Raw genomic sequence first — 16,852 nt, forward strand, 5'->3', positions numbered from 1 at the left:
CCATGTTTTTGATCCTGTGTTGGATTATTTCACCCTGTATGTTGTGTTGACCGTGTTTTTGATACTGTGTTGGATTATTTCACCCTGTATGTTGGGTTGACTGTGTTTTTGATACTGTGTTGGATTATTTCACCCTGTATGTTGGGTTGACCGTGTTTTTGATACTGTGTTGGATTATTTCACCCTGTATGTTGGGTTGACCGTGTTTTTGTTACTGTGTTGGATTATTTCACCCTGTATGTTGGGTTGACCGTGTTTTTGATACTGTGTTGGATTATTTCACCCTGTATGTTGGGTTGACCGTGTTTTTGATACTGTGTTGGATTATTTCACCCTGTATGTTGGGTTGACCGTGTTTTTGATACTGTGTTGGATTATTTCACCCTGTATGTTGGATTGACCGTGTTTTTGATACTGTGTTGGATTATTTCACCCTGTATGTTGGGTTGACCGTGTTTTTGATACTGTGTTGGATTATTTCACCCTGTATGTTGGGTTGACCGTGTTTTTGATACTGTGTTGGATTATTTCACCCTGTATGTTGGGTTGACCGTGTTTTTGATACTGTGTTGGATTATTTCACCCTGTATGTTGGGTTGACCGTGTTTTTGATACTGTGTTGGATTATTTCACCCTGTATGTTGGGTTGACCGTGTTTTTGATACTGTGTTGGATTATTTCACCCTGTATGTTGGGTTGACCGTGTTTTTGATACTGTGTTGGATTATTTCACCCTGTATGTTGGGTTGACCGTGTTTTTGATACTGTGTTGGATTATTTCACCCTGTATGTTGGGTTGACCGTGTTTTTGATACTGTGTTGGATTATTTCACCCTGTATGTTGGATTGACCGTGTTTTTGATACTGTGTTGGATTATTTCACCCTGTATGTTGGGTTGACCGTGTTTTTGATACTGTGTTGGATTATTTCACCCTGTATGTTGGGTTGACCGTGTTTTTGATACTGTGTTGGATTATTTCACCCTGTATGTTGGGTTGACCGTGTTTTTGATACTGTGTTGGATTATTTCACCCTGTATGTTGGGTTGACCGTGTTTTTGATACTGTGTTGGATTATTTCACCCTGTATGTTGGGTTGACCGTGTTTTTGTGCGCCGGAGAATAAACTGTGGAATCACTGAAACCTGCTCTCTGCGCCTGATTCCACCCACCTTGATAATACGTGACACCAACTAATGCATGTAGGGCAGAATTGGGCCGCTTTCCAGTAATAATGAAAATACAGAAAAGATCATTAAAATTTTGGCTACATCTAAATTCAAGTCCAAATTCGAGTCTGCAATTTAAAGCACTTCAAACCCAAGAGCTGAGCCCAGAAACGAGCCCTCTCAGTCAGCTGGTGTTGGACCTCACCAACCAAGCTGACACCAGCACTGCTTCAAAAGAAAGAATTCCAATAAGCAAAATCATGAACCAATCAAAGGAATCATATTTACAATACTGGAAAAACGAAACAAAATCCCAAAGCCGACTAAATTGCTATCTGACCCTAAACAGAGAATATGAATTGGCTGATTATCTCTACTCTGTCAGAGATACGAAGCAGAGACAGATCCTTACCAAGTACAGGCTGAGTGACCACCGATTGGCAATAGAAACCGGCAGACATAAAAAGACATTTCTACCCAAAGAGGAGCGTGTATGTGGTCACTGCATGACAGGGGAGGTAGAGACAGAGATGCACTTTCTCCTTTACTGTGATAAATATTCCTCACAAAGAGATTCATTATTCACAGAAATGACTACATATATTCCACATTTTTACAAATTGAACCCAGAGGAAAAACTAAGAATACTCATGGGCGAAGGAGCAATGGCTCCTCTTGCAGCCAAATATGTATTTTCCTGCAATAGCCTGAGGGACACTGAATAATAACATCTGCATAGTAAACAGTAACTTACTTATTATTACTATTATTGTTATTACTATAATTATTCATGTTTATCATTCCAAATATGGGTGGTAATGGTAGTGATAACAGTTTAGTGATGGTAGTAGTAGTCGTAGTAATGATGATTGTAGTTGTAGTACTGATATAAAGAAGAAGATGACCGTTATTTAGTTATAAGTTAGTTATAGTTTCATTTTCCATAATTTGATTTTATATTTATTACATTTCTACTATTGACTGTTACCATTTTATTGTTATTATTTTTGTATTTAATTTTGTATTATTATTTACTACCATTTTATATTATTATTTGCTATCATTTATAATTTTGTTACAATGTATATTGTATACATTGGTGCTTTGGCAATATTGACACAATGTTTTTCATGCCAATAAAGCAGCTTGAATTTGAATTTGAATTTGAGAGAGACAGAGAGAGAGACGAAGAGAGAGAGAGAGAGAGAGAGAGACAGAGAGAGGGACAAAGAGAGAGAGAGACAGAGAGACAGAGGGAGAGAGAGACACAGAGAGAGACAAGGAGAGAGAGAGAGAGATGAAGAGAGAGAGAGAGACAGAGAGAGAGACAGAGAGAGACGGAGAGAGAGAGAGAGAGAGAGAGAGAGAGACAGAGACAGAGGCAGAGACAGAGAGAGAGACAGAGAGAGAGACGGAGAGAGAGAGAGAGAGAGAGAGAGAGAGAGAGAGAGACAGAGACAGAGGCAGAGACAGAGACAGAGAGAGAGACAGACAGAGAGAAAGAGAGAGAGAGAGACAGAGAGAGAGAGAAAGAGAGAGAGACAGACAGACACAGAGAGAGTAAAACAATTAGAGTGTCATTTTCCCAAATTTGAAACCCTTCAAGGATTCAAAGACCTCTCTGATGAGGATAGGCTACCCGTCCTGTTGGGGGAGGACGCAGAGAGCTGTGGGTTGGCAGCGCACTACATTGCTGCCTGCCATAAGATGAGGGACAGTGTCTGACAGACCAATCAACCTGCACATGTCCTCTACTGTATGCTTATTGTTATTGTTGAATGTATGGTTATTTTGACCCTTGGTTATTGTTGTTACTGTTGTCCCGTTGACAATATTTTGTATATTGTAAATATCCAAAATAAGCTTTGGCAATATGTACATTGTTACGTCATGCCAATAAAGCAAATTGAATTGAATTGAGAAAGAGAGAGAGGGAGAGAAAGAGAGGGAGAGAAAGAGAGAGAGGGAGAGAAAGAGAGGGAGAGAGAGAGAGAGAGAAAGAGAGAGAGAGAGAGAGAGAGAGAGAAAGAGAGACAGAGAGAGAGAGAAAGAGAGAGAGAGAGAGAGAGAGAGAGAGAGAGAGAGAGAGAGAGAGAGAGAGAGAGAAAGAGAGAGTGTACAACGTAGAACACCAAATAATGCATGCAGAGCAGAATTAGGCCGATACCCACTAATTATCAAAATCCAGAAAAGAGCCGTTAAATTCTACAACCACCTAAAAGGAAGCGATTCCCAAACCTTCCATAACAAAGCCATCACCTACAGAGAAATTAACCTGGAGAAGAGTCCCCTAAGCAAGCTGGTCCTGGGGCTCTGTTCACAAACAGACCCCACAAAGCCCCAGGACAGCAACACAATTAGACCCAACCAAATCATGAGAAAACTAAAAGATAATTACTTGACACATTGGAAAGAATTAACAAAAAAACAGAGCAAACTAGAATGCTATTTGGCCCTAAACAGAGAGTACACAGTGGCAGAATACCTGACCACTGTGACTGACCCAAACTTAAGGAAAGCTTTGACTATGTACAGACTCTGTGAGCATAGCCTTGCTATTGAGAAAGGCCGCCGTAGGCAGACATGGCTCTCAAGAAAAGACAGGCTATGTGCACACTGCCCACAAAATGAGGTGGAAACTGAGCTGCACTTCCTAACCTCCTGCCAAATGTATGACCATATTAGAGAGACATATTTCCCTCAGATTACACAGATCCACAAAGAATTCGAAAACAAATCCAATTTTGATAAACTCCCATATCTACTGGGTGATATACCACAGTGTGCCATTACAGCAGCAAGATTTGTGACATGTTGCCACAAGAAAAGGGCAACCAGTGAAGAACAAACACCATTGTAAATACAACCCATATTTATGCTTATTTATTTTCCCTTATGTACTTTAACCATTTGTACATTGTTATAACACTGTTATATATATATGATATTTGTAATGTCTTTATTGTTTTGAAACTTCTGTATGTGTAATGTTTACTGTTAATTTTTATTGTTTATTTCACTTTTGTATATTATCTACCTCACTTGCTTTCCAATGCCAATAAAGCCCCTTGAATTGAATTGAATTGAATTGAGAGAGAGAGGCTGGAGAAATCAAATTCACTTCAATACAACGTTACAACATGTTGTTGACACTGTTTCAGTTAGAGTGACACCATCATCCCAGGAACCCTAGACCCACTCCAATTCACATACCGCCCCAACAGATCCACGCAATCTCAATCGCACTCCACAATGCCCTTTCCCACCTGGACAAAAGGAACACCCTTGTGAGCTACTCGCTGTTTATTATCTATGCATCGTCACTTTACCCCCACCTACATGTGACTAACCTGCACCCCCGCACATTGACTCAGTACCGGTACTCCCTGTATATAGCCTCGTTATATACAAAATAAATATTGTCTTAACTATTTCTTGAACAGCATTGTTGGTTAAGGACTTGTAACTAAGTATTTCACGTTAAGGTCTACCCCTTTTCGGCGCATGTGACTATTACATCTGATTTGCTTTGATTTTCTGTGTATCATAGTTCCTTTCAAACTGCCAGGCATTTTGCTCACAGACGGACCACTAACTAAGCAGACACGAGTTCCATGTGACAGAATCTAACAAAGGATAAGTGTGCTTGGTTGTGTGTGATAGCGTGTATGTGCGTGCTTACCCGTATGTGTGTGTCAGTGTGCATGTGTGTGTCAGTGTGCAAGATGGATGACCTCTGATCGTGGATTTGCTACCAAGGGGACACTCCAAACTGCAATATTCTCTGCTTTTCTGAAACATGGCTCTCTGACAAGATACCACCAATGGCTATCCAACTCCATGGATTCTCCATTCACTGTGTGGATAGGGCAGTAAAGTCGGGGGGAGGGGTTTGCCTCTTCATCAACAACGACTGGCGCGCTGACAGGAGCATGGTGGAAGTGTCAACCCATTGTTCACCCATCTTGGAATACCTGATAGTCAAATGATGACCCTTCTGCCTCCCGAGGGAGTTTTCAGCTATTTTTGTGACTGTTGTAAACATTCCACCTCAGGACAAGAACAATAACAAGCTGACACTTAACGAACTATACGAGGCGATAACCAAGCAGGAAAACGTCCAGAGGCTGCTTTTCTGGTTGCCAGCAGTTTTAATTCCACGTCACTAGGACATGATGCCCAACTTCCATCAACACGTCTCCCTCGCCATTAGGATTGATATAGTTCTGGACCACTGTTATTCTATCCACAAGCAAGCATACAAGGCTCTCCCTCGTCCGCCATTAGGCAAATCAGATCATGACTCCATACTCCTGCTTCCTGTTTACAAGCAGAAGCTCAAACAGGAATTACCCGTGACTCAATCCGGTGAGAAATGGTCACCAGAATCAGAGATTATTCTACAGGACTGCTTAAATAGCGCTGATTGGAATATGTTTCAGGACTCAGATGATAACATCAACAAGATAACCACCTCCGTCAGTGGCTTCACTAGGAAATGCAAGGTTCCGCGCTTCCCCAATCAGAAGCCCTGGACACTGAGGTTGGCACTAACCTTAAGGATAGGGCTGCCGCACATAGGTCTATCGCAGACAACCCTGAGGCTACACTAAGGACAGGAACAACTACAATAAGTCCCACTATGACCCCCGCAAAGTCATCAAATGAGCAAAAGGATAATATGTGACCCGATTCAGGAAACTAGGCATATGCCGCAAGTTACGACTTCACAGGAGAGCCGCTTGAACGTACATTTAAAAAAACAAATCTAAATGTATTTTTGGGCAGAAATGCCTTTTCGAACATGTGAACATGTGCCTTAATAGCAAACTTGTATGCCATCTGTAAATACGAATAAAAAATGTAAATTACGAGCCTTGTTGGTTAAGCCACAGAAAAAGTTAGCAACCTTCCCCCTAGCCATGATTGGCTGAGATAATGAGTGGACTGGACATGCTGAGAGAGGAGTTCGGATTGGTCTGCCATATTGAAGGCGTCTGCCTATTTGAACTCCTCAGTCTGTGTTGGTAATCCTGTCGAATGCGGCTTACATTTTTTTATTATGTAGTGGAGCTGCATTAGTGTTGCTCTCCATTTTCTGGAGGATCAAGTTTTGAAATCAGTGGAATTAGAGTATGATAGCTAAAGAGATGGAGAAAACACCTGTCTCCGGGTTACATCTTCAAACTAAGGGCAACAGTGGTATGGCATTTCTGACAGGGAGACGCGTCCATGATGCATGTTGATGTATACAGGTAAGTAAAACTGGCGTTAGCTAGCTACAGTTTCCGATATTACACATATCTAATTTTACAGAAAGTGGTTTCATTTCAAGCTAAAGTGTACTGTTAGCTAGCTATCTAACGTTAGGTGGCTGGCTCCCTAGCTGACGTTATTATTTGTTTCCCGGGGCCGTTTGCTTTTCTAATTAGAGCCTAATGTTAGCAGTGCTGGTTAGCTCCCAGCACTGTGGCATTGTTACCACTTTGTTAATTGTTATTTAACTAGCTAACGTTATCTGGCTGGCTCGTTAGCTAACGTTACGTGACGTGTGTGATCTTAAACGTTGTTTACCTAGCTAGGTACATTGAGCTAAAGTGTACTGTTAGCTAGCTAGCTAACGTTAGCTGGCTGGCTCCCTAGCGGACGTTATTATTCGTTTTCCAGAGCTGTTTGCTTTTCTAGTTAGAGTCTAATGTTAGGCAGTGTTGTCACTTTGTTCATTGTTGTTTAACTAGCTAACGTTAGCAGACGTTACGTGATGTGTGTACAACATCCGTTGAATATGGCTGGTGTCAGTAAATGTCTGCAAAAAAGCGTAATGAAATTGTTGCCAGCAGAGCTGGTTAGGCTGTTTTCATGTTATGCAGAGGTAAACAAATCATCGGCCAGAGTGTCAAGTGTGTGTGTGTGCTCACCCGTATGTATGAGGCAAAGTGATTCAGCAGGCCTAGCTCTGTCATGTAAAGGTCAACAGGCCCTTAAGGTCACTCTGTCAAAATATGAATATATGAATAAAAGGTCCTAATTAGTTTACATGTAAACATCACAACCTTGTAAAGCAGTTAGACTGTTATTATTATGGTCTGTGTCCCAAATGGCACCCTGCTCCCTAAAGTGTTCTGATTTTCACTAGGGCCCATAGGGTGCATTAGGGAGTATAGTGCCGTTTGGGACATACCCATGACTTTTTGTTCTTAGGACTGAATCGGGTCGTCAAATTAGCTCAGAAGTTTACGCTTGTTAGCAACTGTGCATCAGTGAGCTAGGCTCGCGTGACGAGTACTTTGCCCAAGATCTGAGTTCTAGGTGAAAAACATGAACAAGTTGAAATAAATTCAAATTACTATTTATAATATAAACGTGGTCATCTAAACTGATCAAACAACAACCTTCCATCTAGGTGTGTGTTTTATGAAACATGGGCAACAAAAGCAAAACTGGGGCACACACACATACACACACTCTCTCTCTTCACTCGCACACAGGGCCACGCTTTCTGGTTTGGTGTTGGACAACCAGGCGTCCACACGCACAAACACACACTGTCTGGCCAATCATCATCTACACATCATGTACATCATGTTCTGTACAGGTGATTGTGCCTGTTATTTTGCTGCTACAGTATAATGGACAGAAAAGTGGGTCTATTGTGAACGGAACTATTGAACTAGTAGCATCTAATGTAAGTCTTTTGTAAGGCCTAATCACCCCCATACTGCACACTGTTAACTAATGCTTAACATGGTACCAATCCACTGCCCTCCTACTAGACACAAACATATTGTCTCAAGGCACGGCGGCCATTTTAAAGGGCAGTAATGATTTATTTGTGACAGATCAAATGTTTAGACAGACCTCAGCTAATAAACAAGCAATGTGTACTTTGGGTGACGCACGCACACAAGCACGCACGCACGCACGCACACACACACACACACACACACACACACACACACACACACACACGCACACACACGCACACACACTGCCCCCGCCCTCTACCCTGGACGACAGCTCTATAAACCGACCGTCATCTGATACCATGGGAACCAGAGGACCTGTCCCAGGGAGAGGGAGAGAGCAGCCTGCACACTGAGACGTGCAGTACACACACACACACACACCCACACACACCCACACACACACACACACACACACACACGCACACACGCACACACGCGCACACACACACACACACACACACACACACACACACACACACACACACACACACACACACACACACACACACACACACACACACACACACACACACACACACACACACACACACTGTGCACTCTCAAAACACACAAGCACATACTCACTAACCAACACAAACACCTTTAAAAACAGGGCCTGCACAGACCCATGGGGTACAGAGTCTAGGAAAGTCAGGGAGGGAAATCACACATTCAGAGAACTGAACAGTAAGAACCATACATTTACTTAACACAACTAGCCCGCAGTTGTAATTTACTATTTAACTATGTAGCAGAATGATGATGACATCATGTTAGAATGTTATCAGATGTGGATATTAATGAACTTAATGGAGATGCAGCATCCCTACACTAGTTACTGAGGTCCCTTTGAGCCAGGTGACGTTGTCAAGGTAGGTGTCAGGTCCTCTAAGGTGACGTAGGTGTCATCCGGTCCCCTCAACATATGTATCCATTCCAGTTACACAGTCACTTTCCTGAGTAATCTCGTGAGCCTTCTTTGAAATCTCCTGCTAGCTATCTTAGAATGTATTAATGGTTGTTAAGAGAGACGATTTCCATAGTAACCATCCTAGCATAGAGTGGGATGATGAGAGTACACTCCAGATAGAAGTTGCCCTTCCCGAAACCATATCTTAAAGGTCCAATGCAGACGTTTTTAGCTAAATATCGAATCATTACTAGGTAACAATTAAGTACCTTACTGTGATTTTCAATTAAAAACATTTAAAAAATGAATACAAAGAAAGCTTAGCAGAGCAATTTCTCAAGCAAGCATTTTTCTAGGACTGTCTGGGAGGGGTTTGAGTAGAGAGGGGAAAACTGAAAATGTGCTGTTATTGACAAAGAGGTTTGGAACTCTCTTTATTATCGCTCTTTTAACTAATTTCCCATCCTGGTGATGTCACCAGGCAGGCCAATTCTCCACCCCACCAAAACAGGCTGACATTTCAGGTGGTCTTTTCAAACAGCTCTTACATTAAAAGGGCATTAACATCATTTTCAAAATGTCACATTATTTTAATCCATCCTCATAGTGTGGATATAGTATATTTATACAGTACCAGTCAAGCGTTTGGACACACCTACTCATTCAAGGGTTTTTCTTTATTTTTGCTATTTTCTACATTTTTACTATTTTCTACATTGCAGAATAACAGTGAAGACATCAAACTATGAAATAACACATATGGAATCATGTAGTAACCAAAAAAGTGTTTAACAAATCAAAATATTTTTTTATATTTTAGATTCTTCAAAATAGCCACAGGGTGTTCTGCGATATCCCTGTGTGTGGTAGCCCTTTGAAGGATGTCAAATATAAAATACATTTTGGTTTGTATAACACTTTTTTGGTTACTACAGGACAATGACCCAACACACATCCAGGCTGTTTATGGGCTATTTGACCAAGAAGGAGAGTGATGGAGTGCTGCATCAGATGACCTGGCCTCCACAATTTTTTATTTTACTTTTTTATTTTACCTTTATTTAACTAGGCAAGTCAGTTCAGAACAAATTCTTATTTACGGCCAATTTCAATCACCCGAACTCAACCCAATTGAGATGGTTTGGGATGAGTTGGACCACAGAGTGAAGGAAAAGCAGCTAACAAGTGCTCAGCATATGTGGTAACTCCTTCAAGACAGTTGGAAAAGCATTCGAGGTGAAGCTGGTTGAGAGAATGCCAAGAGTGTGCAAAGCTCTCATCAAGGCAAAGGGTGGCTACTTTGAAGAATCTAAAATCTAAAATATATTTTGATTTGTTTAACACTTTTTTGGTTACTACATGATTCCATGTCTTATTTCATAGTGTTGATGTCTTCACTTGAAAATAGTAAAAACCCTTGAATGAGTGTCCAAACATTTGACTGGTACTGTATATATAAAACACAGGAAAATCAAGCCGTAGACTGCACTGAGCCTTTAACCATTAGGAAGACAAACCCAACACTGACCTTAAATCAGTTTCAAGGAACAACTTCATGCTACTCTGAGAAAGTACATTCCACCTCCATAGCCTGAGATCTCACACCATTAACCCACCCTCCTCTCCCCTGCAAAATGATAAAATAGAGATAGGCAGCCTTTGAAATATTCAACTCTAACCTGGCATTGGCCTCTATGTATTTCAGGAAAAGTCTCTTCACTCCTGTCTGAAAGCACAGGGAAAGAGGGATGGTATGAGAGAGGGATGGAGGGATGTCACGTAAGAGAGAGTGCCAGGAAAACAACTACTTTTCCTTCCCAAAACACATCAAAAAGAAGTGGGTGTTAGAATAAAGCCCAAAACTAGTTCTGAGACTTTGATAAGCTGAGGCTATTTGTCAACCAATCAGATCCAAGGTTTGTGGAGTTTCGGAAAAGTCACATGGGTGAGATACTGTAATTCTGCAAGAACGTGTGTGGTATGTGTGTGTATGCGTGCATGTGTGTGAGAGTGAAAGAGAGAGGTAGCGAGAGAGATGTATGTGTGAATGAATGGGGTGTACGTGTTTCTGTCTGTTTGTGTGTGTTTGTGTAAATATGATTTTGTGCAGATTTGAAGCCATAACATCAGCGGTTGCCAAACTAGGGGTCGCGACTGGCTGACATGAAAATGGGGAATTCTCTAAATCCTGGTAAAAAAAATATATATAATAACAATTCTAGTATAATATCATATTGGTCTCTCAAAAACATTGTAATGTGGTTAATCTTATTGAAAATTCTTAAAATATCAAAGTAAAAATTCAACTAGAGAGCACCGTGGGATTGTGGGAAAAGACCACATTCCCACGGTGAATGGTGAGGCCTGCAACGCTATCAAACCACACACTATTGCCGAGACTTTGATGTGTGGGGATGCTCACATCAACACCTCTGTCAGATAACACTGTGAAACCAAGAATTGATGCTATAACTAGCAATCCAGGGGAAACTGACTGAACGACTCAAAAACTCCCCATCGTATGCTCTCCAAATGGATGTTAGCTGTGAGGGCCGAGATGCCCATGCATAGACTTTTGTTCGCTACTTGTTGGGGGATGATACTCACAAGGACAAATCATTCTGTCTCACGATTCCCCATGTTCACTGAGCTGTGTGGCTTTATTGACGAAAAACAGATTCCATGGGATCGAATGGTGGGATTTTGCACAGATGGGGCTCTATCTATCATGGGACGGCGGGCAGGCCTCTGCACTCTAGTTATGAATGCCATATGGATGCATTGTATTATACACCCACTAAGCTATAATGGATACACCGAAAGCAACTGGTGCCAAAAGAGCTGGGAGCAAAACTCAGAGATACGCAGCAGGTAACTTCAATTGGAAACTATATACATTGCGTACACCTGTTAAAAAAACTATGTGGAATAAGAGCATGACAATGTTCTATTTCACACTGAAGCCTGGTGGTTATCGAGTGGGAGTGTTGGAAATATTTTGTGCATTGAGAGAGGAACTGTTGTCATTCGTAATGGATGTAAAAAACAGACTCTGTTGACTTTGAAAATAAAATGTGTCTCCTTGCCGATGTAACATACATATTTAGGAAACTGAGAGAACTGAACGCAAGCATACAGGGGACATACAACAACAATTATACAGATGAGTGACCGAATCATCAAAACGCATTCACGGGTCACTATGGAGGAGTTTTGGTTCCTGACTCAAAGGGAATACCCTGCCATCTCCCTCCGAGCATTACAACTCATGGTACACTGATTCAGTGCTCTCGTCTGCATTAAAAACAAATATCAGTCCAAGTTGAATGTGAAAGAAGAGATGAGGTGTGCACTGTCGACCACGCACACTGACTTTGAGAAGCTCTGATAGGACATGCATCAAGCCACACCCATCTCATTAGTGGAGATGAAATTAGAGAAATGATCCCAGACTAATCTGCAGTTGACTGTCATAGCCTCACATTAAAAATACATGATGGGGAGTTAAGAATACAATCAGAAATACTGTTAGAAAGTTTTGAAATTGACTGCCATAGCACCATTTGGCTGTTAATTAAAAAAAAAAAATTCACATGGTTGGGGTCGTGAGAATGTTCAGATATTAAAATGGCGTCACTGGCCAAAAAAGTTTGGGAACCCCTGTATTACATGGTTCTGATTAGAACAGCACTGCTGCAGCAGCACTACTGTGGAGAGAAACACACAGATGAGATGAGAGGGAAAGGAGAAAGATAGGAGAGAGGGAGAGGAGGAGATGAGAGGGAGAGGAGATGAAAGGAGAAGAGCGATAGGGAGAGGAGGATATGAGAGGAGAGAGAGGAGAGAGGGGGAGATGAGGAGATGAGAGGAGAGGAAAAGGAGAAGATCGATAGGGAGAGGAGCATATGAGAGGAGAAAGAGAGGAGAGAGAGAGGGAGAGGAAGAGATGAAGAGATGAGAGGAGAAGAGAGGAGAGAGAGAGAGAGAGAGAGAGAGGAAGAGGAGGAGATGAGAGGAGAAGTCAGGACAGTGAAGTCAGCTAGCTTTAATACAATGACTGGTCTTTCTCAACCATAGCACAACAGAGGTGAGGGTGCGTGTGTGTTTGAGTGTTTACGATGCAGAACCTGACCCTAGTAAGCATAACAGCTCTCCATATGCAGCTGTCCCATGGAACAGGCATGACTCACACATGTACAAACCTAACCAGTTAACCTGTATAATTTCACTTTGCCTATAAGAACCATGATGTGCACGGCCCAGGCATGTCTTAGCTTCGCTGTATAACAGCCTCTGACTCTGAGTATTTCATCAGCCTACCAAAGGTTGCAATGAGTAGCTCGCAATTGAGAAATAATCAGTAGGCCTAATATTTGAAACTGTAAAATAATTTTCCTGTTTGCAGGCATTTAACACCATTCTGCATTTTACCATCTATTTTCTCATCATCAATCGGTTAAATAACATTGTTCAAATGTTTTCATTCAGTTACAAATGTAACATTCTTGGGTGAGCCCCATATGCGAGCACACTGTGGCCGCTTTGCGATTACAATGTATCCTGGCTGTGTATGTATGATTAGTATCTTGATAAAACAAACAGCTCTGCTTGGCTTGGTAAGTCATATTGACAAAATCAGCAATTTATACCCTCTTTGCATCAAATATTTATGCTGCTTAGACAAGTTCATTTTAAACATTTTCATGGTGACAGTGCTTCAAACACCGGTGCCAAATAAAGTCCATGTTGGAGGAAAAGTGGAACGGTCAATTCATGTTTTTGCTGAGAAAACACTTTTGTTATTCCTCATACTTCATTAATATTCTGTTTCTTCACAATTTCTTGTAAAAATACAGTTCCTTCAGAAAGTATTCAGACCCCTTGACTTTTTCCAAATATTGTTACATTAGAATAAAATGGATTAAATAAATGTTTTCCCCCTCATCAATCTACACACAATACCCCATAATGACAAAGAAAAAACAGTTTTTTTTTGCGAACAGAAATATCACATTTACATAAGCATTTACCCTTTACTCAGTACTTTGTTGAAGCACATTTAGCAGTGATTACAGCCTCAAGTCTTCTTGGGTATGATGCTACAAGCTTGGCACACCTGTATTTGGGGAGTTTCTCCCATTCTTTTTTTGTAGATCCTCTCAAGCTCTGTCAGGATGGATGGGGAGCGTCGCTGCACAGCTATTTTCAGGTCTCTCCAGAGATGTTTAATCGGGTTCAAGTCCAGGCTCTGGCTGGGCCACTCAAAGACATTCAGAGACTTGCCCCAAAACCAATCCTGCGTTGTCTTGGCTGTGTGCTTAGGGTCGTTGTCCTGTTGGAAGGTGAACCTTCGCCCCAGTCTGAGGTCCTGAGGGCTCTGGAGCAGGTTTTCATCAAGGATATCTCTGTACTTTGCTCCGTTTATCTTTCCCTCAATCCTGACTAGTCTCCCAGTCCCTGCCCCTGAAAAACAACCCCACAACATGATGCTGCCACCACCATGCTTCACCGTAGAGATGGTGCCAGGTTTCCTCCAGACGTGACGCTTGACATTCAGGCCAAAGAGTTCAATCTTGGTTTCATCAGACCAGAGAATCTTGTTTCTCATGGTCTGAGAGTCTTTAGGTGCCTTTTGGCAAACTCCAGGTGGGCCATCATGTGCCTTTTACTGAGTGGCTTCCACCAAGCCATTCTACCATAAAGGCCTGATTGATGGAGTGCTGCAGAGATGGTTGTCCTTCTGGAAGATTATCATATCTCCACAGAGGAACTCTGGAGCTCTGTCAGAGTGACCATCGGTTTCTTGGTCACCTCCCCGATTGCTCAGTTTGTCAGGGTGGACAGCTCTAGGAAGAGTCTTTGTGGTTCCAAACATCTTCCATTGAAAATGATGAAGGCCATCGTGTTCTTGGGGACCTTCAATGCTGCAGACATGTTTTGGTACCCTTCCCCAGATCTGCGCCTCGACACAATCCTGTCTCGGAGCTCTACGAACAATTCTTTTGACCTCATGGCTTGTTTCTTTTTCTCTGACATTCACTATACACTGTGGGACCTTATAAAGACAGGTGTGTGCCTTTCCAATTTACCACAGTTGGACTCCAGTCAAGTTGTAGAAACATCTCAAAGATGATCAATGGAAATAAGATGCACCTGAGCTCAATTTCGAGTCTCATAGCAAAGGCTCTGAATACTTATGTAAATAAGGTATGTACAGTTGAAGTCGGAAGTTTACATACACTTAGGTTGGAGTCATTAAAACTTGTTTTTTCAACCACTCCACAAATTTCTTGTTAACAAACTATAGTTTTGGCAAGTTGGTTAGGAAATCTACTTTGTGTCATTCTTCCAAAAATAGTTTACAGACAGATTATTTCCACAATTCCAGTGGGTCAGAAGTTTACAACCACTAAGTTGACTGTGCCTTTAAACAGCTTGGACAATTCCAGAATGATGTAGTGGCTTTAGAAGCTTTTGATAGGCTAATTTACATAATTTGTACCTGTGGATGTATTTCAAGGCCTATCTTCAAACTCAGTGCCTCTTTGCTTGGCATCATGGGAAAATCAGAAGAAATCAGGAAAGGCACAATTCTGGAAAGGCACACACCTCAGAAAAAGATTTGTAGACCTCCACATGTCTGGTTTGTCATTGGAAGCAATTTCCAAACACCTGAAGGTACCACGTTCATCTGTACAAACAATAGTAGGCAAGTATAAGCACCATGGGACCACGCAGCCGTCATACCGCTCAGGAAGGAGACACGTTCCGTCTTCTAGAGATGAACGTACTTTGGTGAGAAAAGTGAAAATCAATCCCAGAACAACAGCATAGGACCTTGTGAAGATGCTGGAGGAAACAGGTACAACATTATCTATATCCACAGTAAAACAAGTTCTATATCGACATAACCTGAAAGGCCGCTCAGCAAAGCCACCGCTCCAAAACCACCATACAAAAGCCAGACTACGGTTTGCAACTGCAAATGGGGACAAAGATTGTACTTTTTGGAGAAATGTCCTCTGGTCTGATGAAACAAAAATAGAACTGTTTGGCCATAATGACCATGTTTTGAGGAAAAGGGGGAGGCTTGCAAGCCGAAGAACACCATCCCAACCGTGAAGCACGGGGGTGGCAGCATCATGTTGTCTGGGTGCTTTGCTACAGGAGGGACTGGTGCACTTCACAAAATACATGGCATCATGAAGAAGGGAAAATTCTGTGGATATATTGAAGCAACATCTCAAGACAACTTCCAAAGTTGTGGGAAAATGGCTTAAGGACAACAAAGTCAAGGTATTGGAGTGGCCATCACAAAGCCCTGACCTCAATTCTATAGAAAATCTGTGGACAGAACTGAAAAAGCATGTGCGAACAAGAGGCCTACAAACCTGACTCAGTTACACCAGCTCTGTCAGGAGAAATGGGCCAAAATTCACCCAATTTACTGTGGGAAGCTTGTGGAAGCATTCCTGAAATGTTCGACCCAAGTTAAACTATTTATAGGCAATGCTACCAAATACTAATTGAGTGGATGTAAACTTCTGACCCACTGAGAATGTGATGAAAGAAATAAAAGCTTAAATAAATCATTCTCTCTACTATTATTCTGACATTTTACATTCTTAAAATAAAGTGGTGATCCTAACTGACCTAAAACAGGGAATTTTTACTAGGATTAAATGTCAGGAATTGTGAAAAACTAAGTTTAAATGTGTTTGGCTAAGATGTATGTAAACTTCCGACTTCAACTGTATGTTTTTTTATACATTTGTAAACATTTCTAAAAACCTGTTTTCGCTTTGTCATTATGGGGTATTGTGTGTAGATTAATGAGGAAAACAATGATTTAATCTATTTTAGAATGAGGCTGTAACATAACAAAATGAGGAAAAAGACAAGGGGTCTGAATACTTTCCGAATGCACTGTATGTAGCCTACTCACTGTGGTTGTTGTTCAAAATGACCATTTAAAAGTAATTGGGAAATCATTTTAAGTAGCCTAGTCCTGTAACTGCATGCTACAG

General features: G+C 41.5%; 1 protein-coding gene across 5 annotated transcripts in view; it reads right to left on the reverse strand.

Moving 5' to 3' along the window:
* atxn1a (ataxin 1a) overlaps window positions 1–16,852 on the reverse strand; it is a 195,292-nt gene that overhangs the window by 45,615 nt on the left and 132,825 nt on the right. The window contains exon 4 of one of the 5 annotated variants that reach the window (XR_005037514.1): window positions 10,537–10,551. The exons of the other annotated variants lie outside the window; for them this stretch is intronic. The gene's annotated coding sequence lies outside the window, so the exon portion shown is untranslated. Of the gene's footprint in view, window positions 1–10,536; window positions 10,552–16,852 lie in introns of those variants that run through there. 5 annotated transcript variants of the gene reach the window in all.

This window comes from Oncorhynchus mykiss, chromosome 18 (genome assembly GCF_013265735.2).
Source record: "Oncorhynchus mykiss isolate Arlee chromosome 18, USDA_OmykA_1.1, whole genome shotgun sequence".
NCBI classification, from domain to species: Eukaryota; Metazoa; Chordata; class Actinopteri; order Salmoniformes; family Salmonidae; genus Oncorhynchus; species Oncorhynchus mykiss.